Raw genomic sequence first — 6,974 nt, forward strand, 5'->3', positions numbered from 1 at the left:
TATGCAGTATCTGCTTCATACTCAAAACTATAGTGTTACAATACCATCCTGTATATTATGTGTGCATTGTGTATGTACGATGCATTATGTCCAGGATGACATAATAGGCATGGGCGTCCGCTCCATAGGGCAAGGGGGGTCGTTTGCCCCCTGGAATCGCCAGGGAGAGCCAGGAGCAGGGCCAAACTGGCCCTGGGGCCGATTTAAGCAGTAAATTAAGGCGCTCCCCTCCCCTCCCCTCTAGTTGTCCCTTATTTAGAGTGACTGTCCCTCTTCTGAAATCAAATTCATTTGTCCCTCATTCCAAAAGGTTCCTCTCTAGACCTGAAATAAATATACTGTCAATATAGTGTAGTGTTTGAGTCAAGGGAAAGGGGTGCTGTGTAATGTAAAGGGGGCCAGTAATGCAGGGTGCTGTGTAATGTAAAGGGGTCCAGTGGTGCAGGGTGCTGTGTAATGTAAAGGGGTCCAGTGGTGCAGGGTGCTGTGTAATGTAAAGGGGTCCAGTGGTGCAGGGTGCTGTGTAATGTAAAGGGGGGCAGTGATGCAGGTGCTGTGTAATGTAAAGGGGTCCAGTGGTGCAGGGTGCTGTGTAATGTAAAGGGGGGCAGTGATGCAGGGTGCTGTGTAATGTAAAGGGGTCCAGAGCTGTGGGGTGCTGTGTAATGTAAAGGGGTCCAGAGGTGCAGTTGTGGAGAGGGGGTACACAGTAGTGACAAAGAGATATTGAAAGATGCAGGCGGCACAGTGGGGTGTTTTTACATTTTAACGTGGGGGGGGTCGCTTTTAAGCCCCACTAGCGGTCGAAGAAAGGGTAAAATGTGACTGTGTTCTATGGGAGACTATGTTCTCCTTGCAGTATCTGCTTCATACTCATCCTCTTTTATAAAAACGATAGTGGTACAGTACCATCCTTCATATTATGTGTGCATTGTGTATGTACATAGCATCTTATACATGATAGTATACTAGGCTGTAGTTTTGATCTATGTACTAAGCTATCACTATGCATACTTTAATCTATGGGAGACTATGTTCTCCTACTTGCAGTATCTGCTTGATACTCATCCTCTTTTATAAAACTATAGTGTTACAGTACCATCATGTATATGCTGTATGCATTGTGTATATGTACAGTATATGTATATTGTGTATCACTAGCCACATAGATAACCTAACACAGGTTGGACTTGATGGACTTGTGTCTTTTTTTCAACCTCACCATGTAACTATGTAACTATGCATACTGTGCTCTATTGGAGACTATGTTCTCCTACTTGCATTATCTGCTTCATTCTCTTTTATAAAAACTATAGTGTTACAGAATAATCCTGTATAATATGCGAGCATCGTGTATATATGTACATAGCATTATATACAGGCTGTAGCTTTGATCTATGCACTAAGCTATCAATATACATACTGTGCTCTCTGTGAGACCATTTTCTCCTACATAATAAATGACACACTCTGCAGTGTTATTATCAGCAGCTGCATACAGTATATCCCCCCTGGTCTTGTGCCTATAGGTGACATTTGCTATCTGTAGAGGGGACCCTACTAAGGTCTGCCTGCATTGCTACCCCTCGCTTGCCTGTGGCCTGCATCACTGCATAGCCCCCATTGTGTTACATCACTGCATCACTTTATTGTAGTATTTAGCGGAGAGTCCCTATCAGACCCGATGTTGTATCAGTCCATGCAGAGGCTGCTGGTTGCACCCAAAACTTTTAGCAAGTTGAAGTTGCTGTAATGAGCCACTGCATATGGAGCCCAGAGCAAGGACAGGAGCACATAACAAGGACAGGAGCCCAGAGCAGGGACAGGAGCACAGAGCAAGGACAGGAGCACAGAACAAGGACAGGAGCACAGAACAAGCACAGGAGCACAGAGCAAGGACAGGAGCCCATAGCAAGGAGCAAGGACAGGAGCCCAGAGCAAGGACAGGAGCCCAGAGCAAGGACAGGAGCCCAGAGCAAGGTCAGGAGCACAGAGCAAGGACAGGAGCACAGAGCAAGGACAGGAGCACAGAGCAAGGACAGGAGCACAGAGCAAGGACAGGAGCACAGAGCAAGGACAGGAGCACAGAGCAAGGACAGGAGCACAGAGCAAAGACAGGAGCACAGAGCAGGGACAGGAGCACAGAGCAAAGGCAGGAGCACAGAGCAGGGACAGGAGCACAGAGCAGGGACAGGAGCACAGAGCAGGGACAGGAGCACAAAGCAAGGACAGGAGCCCAGAGCAAGGACAGGAGCCCAGAGCAAGGACAGGAGCCCAGAGCAGGGACAGGAGCACAGAGCAAGGACAGGAGCACAGAGCAAAGACAGGAGCACAGAGCAAGGACAGGAGCACAGAGCAGGGACAGGAGCACAGAGCAAGGACAGGAGCACAGAGCAAGGACAGGAGCACAGAGCAAGGACAGGAGCACAGAGAAAAGACAGGAGCACAGAGCAAAGACAGGAGCACAGAGCAAGGACAGGAGCACAGAGCATGGACAGGAGCACAGAGCAAGGACAGGAGCACAGAGCATGGACAGGAGCACAGAGCAAGGACAGGTGCACAGAGCAAGGACAGGAGCACAGAGCAAGGACAGGTGCACAGAGCAAGGACAGGAGCACAGAGCAAGGACAGGAGCACAGAGCATGGACAGAAGCACAGAGCAAGGATAGGAGCACAGAGCATGGACAGAAGCACAGAGCAAGGACAGGAGCACAGAGCAAGGACAGGAGCACAGAGCAAGGACAGGAGCCCATGCTGCTGGAAGGGTCACCTGGGCACCTCCTGTGGTTTAAGATAGGTGCAAATATTGCACAAAGCTATACCCCCCAACCTAACAAGAACGTTTAAATCAAAACTCTGCGTCGTCCACAACCTTAGAGAAATGCCAAAGCAGCCGCAGCTAATTTAGTCTGCACAGCTGTGGACAGCAATAGCAATGCCCAGCAATCAAAAGACTGACTTTTTCCTCCCCACTGGAAGGGCAATAGGTTATTATATTAGCTCTGAGTTTTAAATGGGATTGAAGTAAAGAACCATAACCTGCTGCATTGATTAGGGGTGAAAAATGGGCACCTTTAGTCCATAAGGTAAGCAGGCAGCACCCCTTACAGGCTTCAATGACTGCGCTGGAAAGTCAGGAGATCAGCAGGTGCTTCTGGTTCTGCCTTGCTGCAAGCAAGTAGAAAAAAAAAAAATCCCAACTCAGGAACAATCAATGGAGCTGCATCTTAACTGGTAACCTTAGAATTCTCCAAGGTGCAAGCTGAGGATTGCAATTTGCCTTGTGCGTGGAGAATCCTATACAATGTCAGCAGAATAATAATAAAAAAAAAGATAAAAAATAATGCAAAAATGAAATAAAAGACATGGGTGACTGTAATAACAGCACAAAAATAATAATTGAGTACTTACTTGTGAATGAGCACTTAAGTCTGCTTAGCTTTCAGACAGGTCCCCTTAAAGGCAGAGTAGTGCACCTTATCAAATAATAAATACATTCTCCTAATGTGTTCTCTCTGTATTATTCCCCACAGGATGATCATGGACTCCAGGCTTGTGAATGAGAATGAAAAAAAAAAAAAAAAAATGAAAATTGTTGTTTAAAAAAATAGAATAATAAAAAAAAAAGAAAAACCAGCTTGATCGCAGATCGGATTTATATTGTTGCCTTGCCTGGCCTGCTGGTTACAGCCGTGTCAAAAAAGAATGGGAGGTTTCAAAAAAAAAAAAAAAAAAAAAAAGAAAGAAAAAAAAAAAAAAACGAAAAAAAAACGAGAATGGTTTGTGCCTGAGATTGTAGCTCTCCCCCAGCTTGCAAGATGCAGAATGGGGTTGTGCCCAGTCTGCTGCAGACCGTGCTATGACATCATCGCCTCATTAAGGTGGAATATCAATCTTCCAGCTCTTCTTGATCCCACTTTACCTCCTGTTGATGGCTGAGGTCGGATGTGACTTGGAGGGGTGATGTTGTGGCAAGCGCTGGGTTTCTGGAAACAGTCCACACTGGTACCCTCAGCATCTCACACCTGTGGCAAGCCTGGGCATCTTTGTAATGGAGCAAAAGGCAGGGAAAGAGAAGGCATGCATTGGCAGCAGATGAATGCAATCTGTACCCTGGGATGTGATCAGCTGAGATCAGGGCAGTGGCATTGCTGAGGCTCAGGGATCTCAGTGTAAGAAGAGCCTTGCCTGGAAGCTGTGTGATGGAGGAGCCACCTTAAGAGGATGCTGTAGAGTTGTGAAAAGAACGTGTTGAGAGGTGCTGTGTGTTGGCAATGCTACACACACACACACACACACACCATGCTACACACACACACACACACACACACACACACACACACACCATGCTACACACACACACACACACACACACACCATGCTACACACACACCTTAGCACAGATATGGAGGCAGGGGAATGGGAGCATCCTTTAAATTGATCATCTTGTTCAATAAGCAATTCCACCAGTGCTGTTTGGGCATTCTGACACTTGATGCTGGGAACTGCTAACAAATAGATTCTATATGCTAGGCTATCTTCACTGCAGTGTGCTTGTAGACAGTACAGGTTATGTCATCAAAAACTGCATAAAGCGAAACAGGAATCAGAAAAAAAAGTAAAAAAAAAAGGTTTTAACCACTTGCTTACTGGGCACATATACCCCCCTCCTGCCCAGGTGAAATTTCAGCTTCCGGCGATGCGTCGCTTTAACTGACAATTGCGCGGTCGTGCGACGTGGCTCCCAAACAAAATTGATGTCCTTTTTTCCCCACAAGTAGAGCTTTCTTTTGGTGGTATTTGATCGCCTGTGCGGTTTTTATTTTTTTCGCTATATACAAAAAAGGGCGACAATTTTGAAAAAAAAATACAATGGGCCAGATTCTCATACATTTACGTTGCTCCTGGGCAGCGTAACGTATGTGATTTACGTTACACCGCCGCAGGTTTACAGGTTTACATCCTGATTCTCAGAACACTTACCTGTAAACTTGCGGCGGTGTATCGTTAAATCGCTCGGCGCAAGCCTGCCCAATTCAAATGGGGCGGGCACCATTTAAATTAGGCACGCTCCCGCGCCGAGCGTACTGCGCATGCTCCGTCGGGTAAATTACCCGACGTGCATTACGCTAAATGACGTCGCCCCGACGTCATTTGCTTAGACGTTTACGTAAATGGCGTCCAGCGCCATTCACGGACGTCTTACGCAAACAACGTAATTTTCTTTGAATTCGACGCGGGAACGACGGCCATACTTAACATTGGTTGCCCCTCATAATAGCAGGGGCAACCTTACCCGTCGCGTACGCTACGGAAACGACGTAAATTCTCAGCGTGGACCGCGCGTATGTTCGGGAATCTCGCGTACTTACCTCATTTGCATAGACGACGGGGAAAACGACGATGCGACACCTAGCGGCGGGAAAAAAAATTGCTTTTAAGATCTGACAGCGTAAGAGCCTTACGCCTGTCAGATCTAATGGGTATCTATGCGTAACTGATTCTAAGAATAGATACCCGGGGTTCCAGATGAGGAGTTACGACGGCGCAAATGGTGTTGCGCCGTCGTAACGCCTTTGAAAAAAAAATTCTCAGTTTAGGCCGATACGTATCCTACATATTTTTGGTAAAAAAAAAATCGCAATAAGCGACTGGTTTGCGCAAAAGTTATAGCGCCTACAAAATAAGGGACAGAATTTTTTTTTATTATTTACTAGTAATGGCGGCGGTCTGCGATTTTTATTGGGACGGCGACATTATGGCGGACACATCGGACACATTTTTGGCGCCATTCACATTTATACTGCGACCAGTGCTATAAATATGCACTAATTACTGTATAAATGTGACTGGCATTGAAGGGGTTAACACTAGGGGGTGAGGAAGGGGTTAAATATGTTCCTTGTATAGTGTTGCAACTGTAGGTGGAGGGGGGTGACTGGGGGGGGGTGACCAATCTGTGTCCCTATGTACAAGGGACACAGATCGGTCTCCTCTCCAGAGACAGGACGCTGTCTCTGTGTGAGCCGGCAATGAGAGATGATCTCATATGTTTACATTTGAGATCATCTCTCATTGGCCGCACAGATCGCATAGCAAACGGCCACTCTGATTGGACGTTCGCCGCCATCTGTGATTGGCTGTGTCCAAGGGACACGGCCAACACAGAGTTTCCCCGCTGCGCGCTCAGGAGCGCGCACGGGGAACGCCAAAAGGGGCGGACGTCAATTGACGTCCAGTTGGATTTTCAGGTCCACGCTGTAGCCGTCATTCGGCTATAGCGCGGGTCTGAGGTGGTTAAAACTAGACTTTGGGAATTAGACACAATCTACCCTGGCAATGGGCACCCCTGCAATGCAAGGGTTAAATATGAAGTAACCTTCATGGGCTTTACTTGCTCTTTATTTCCCTGCAAAGGTAAACAATAATGGGTTACTATGCATGGCATAGTAGCCCATTATGTGTCACTTACCTGAAACCGATGTCACTGCTGTCCCCTGTTGCAGGAAGCGTCCATTCTTCACCCCTCTTCCTTTCTGGGCTGTGAACTCCGGCTCTGTCACTGGAGCGCTGGGCTGTGGAGGGGACAGGAGCGGCCGGCTCAGGCTCTCAGCGGTTTGCTGAGAGCCTGAGCCGGGTGCTGGTCCAGCCATGTGGGCGGATCCCAGATCTATGGTCTTGATGACGCCCGAGACTGGAGTGACTCTGTGATGTCAGCAGACAGCGGGCTGAAGTCTGCTGTCTGCTGACATCACAGAGTCGCTCCAGGCTCGAGCGTCATCAAGACCATAGAGTCGGGATTCGCTCACATGCCTGGATCGGCACCTGGCTCAGGCTCTCAGCAAACAACTGAGAGCCTGAGCCGGCCACTCCTGCCGGGTCACAGGAGTGCAAAATAAACTCCACTCCACAGGAAAGGTACAGCCAAACAAGCTTTATCTGTACTTATTTAAGCCTAGTACACACCAGTAGTT

General features: G+C 47.6%; 1 protein-coding gene across 1 annotated transcript in view; it reads right to left on the reverse strand.

The window, feature by feature from the left end:
- LOC120916515 (potassium voltage-gated channel subfamily C member 1-like) overlaps positions 1–3,750 on the reverse strand; it is a 171,596-nt gene extending 167,846 nt beyond the window's left edge. Inside the window, exon 1 of the mRNA XM_040327531.1 lies at positions 3,412–3,750. The gene's annotated coding sequence lies outside the window, so the exon portion shown is untranslated. The remainder of the gene's footprint in view (positions 1–3,411) is intronic.
- Between the last annotated feature and the right edge of the window lie 3,224 nt (positions 3,751–6,974).

This window comes from Rana temporaria, chromosome 10, assembly GCF_905171775.1.
Source record: "Rana temporaria chromosome 10, aRanTem1.1, whole genome shotgun sequence".
NCBI classification, from domain to species: domain Eukaryota; kingdom Metazoa; phylum Chordata; class Amphibia; order Anura; family Ranidae; genus Rana; species Rana temporaria.